This window comes from Hypanus sabinus, chromosome 7 (assembly GCF_030144855.1).
Source record: "Hypanus sabinus isolate sHypSab1 chromosome 7, sHypSab1.hap1, whole genome shotgun sequence".
Taxonomy (NCBI): domain Eukaryota; kingdom Metazoa; phylum Chordata; class Chondrichthyes; order Myliobatiformes; family Dasyatidae; genus Hypanus; species Hypanus sabinus.
Window position 1 is genome coordinate 157,978,610 of NC_082712.1, and position 1,986 is coordinate 157,980,595.

Consider the following 1,986-nt stretch of genomic DNA (forward strand, 5'->3'; position numbering starts at 1 on the left):
TTTTTTTTAACATATTCCTCATGTCTGTCACTATCTGCAGTTACTCAAATGCTCAAGTAATATTGAAGCTGAACCAACAAGACCTCAAGCATGTGGCATCAATTATCCATTAACTACAGTATCAATAAGAGAATGCCTGTCTTGGTAGGGAACATGGAGACCTTTGATTAATGGCACAAGAGACTGCAGAGGAATCTAGAGCGACAAATAATAGAACATAGAACATTACAGCACAGTACAAGTACAAGTCGTTTGGCCCACGACATTATAACCTTCTCTCCTACATACCACTTTCCTACCATGCATTGCCTATCTAAGAATTTCTTAAATGCCCCTAAATGTCTCTGGCCGGCTGGTGGCGTAGTGACATCAGCACCGGACTCTGGAGCGAAGGTTCCCAAATTCGAATCTATTCGCGCCACTCCCAGAAATGTTTTCCATCCATGCTGGGTTCAGCGTCAAACTCACAACATGGCCTCGTAAAAGAAAAAACTGCGATGTGAGAAGGATGTGGGGGACCACTCACAGAATCTTTCCTCCAAGACAACCATTTTGAAAAAAGTGGTCGCCCAGACTTTGGCAGAGCATGGCACACACAAAAAAAATATCTCTACCACCACCCTTAGCAGCAAATTCCATGCAACCGCCACTCTCTGTGTAAAGAACTTACCTCTGACATCTCCCCTATACTTTTCAAAAATCCCCTTCAAATTATGCCCCCTTGTATTAACTATTTTCACCCTGGGGAAAAGCCTTTGGCTATCTGCTGGAGAAACTCAATGGGTCAAACAGCATGTGTGGAAGTCCAGTTGTAGGGTTTTGATCTGAAGCATCAACAGTTCCTTTCCTCCCACAGATGCTGTTTGACTCACTGAGTTCCTTCTACAGATTGCCTATTGCTGGAGATCTTTGATTCCCTTCCTTATTTCTCATTGAAGTTTTGGCATAATATCCTGGAGCATCACAGTAGAAAGAAAGGAAACAACGCTATTGTCAATGGATTGGAGAAGAGCATCGTGACAGCGGTATGAAAAATCAGCAAGCTAGTGTAGAAATGACAGATGCCTAATCAAGGCAGAACAAGATAATTGTTACTCTGGATCTGACGTGGCACCAAAAAACCCACAAAACATAAAGAACACAATAATAAAGAATAGATATGAATACATAAACTTATATACATAGATTGATTGTTTGTCCATAAAGTGATGCTAGGCGATACATAAGGTAATTGACAGGAAAATAATCAAGTAGCGGTGGAGTTGGTGGGTGGGGGTGTTGTTCAGTCTTACTGACTGAGAAAAGTAACTGTTTTTCAGTCTGGTGGTCCTGACATGGATGCTATGTAGATTGTCCCTGATGGAAGCATGCGCGCGCACACACACACACACACACACACACACACACACACACACACACACACACACACACACACACACACACACACACACACACACACACACACACACACACACACACAACCTCCACTCCCTTTGCAAATTTTGCTCACTTCTTTCTCAATTCCTGCTAAAGCATTGTTTACATTTACATTATTTATTATTATATTGTAATTTGCCCTTTACTGTGTTTTGTTTATTAATTATTGTACTGCCCTGCACTGTTTTGAGCACTTTATGTAGTCCCGTGTAGGTCTAAAGTCTAATGTAGTTTTAAAAAACACAAAATGCTGGCAGAACTCAGCAGGCCAGACAGCATCTATGGGAGGAGGTAGTGACGACATTTCAGGCCAAAACCCTTCATCAGGAGGGTTGATGGTTTCGGCCCAAAATGTCATTATTACCTCCTCCCATAGATGCTGCCTGGCCCGCTGAGTTCTGCCAGCATTTTGTGTTTTTTATTTATTTCCAGCATCTGCAAATTCACACGTGTTGTCTAATGTAGTTTTGTGTTATTTCATGCAGCACCAGGGTCCTGGAGGAACTTTGTTTCATTTTTACTATGTACTGTACCAGCAGTTATGGCTGA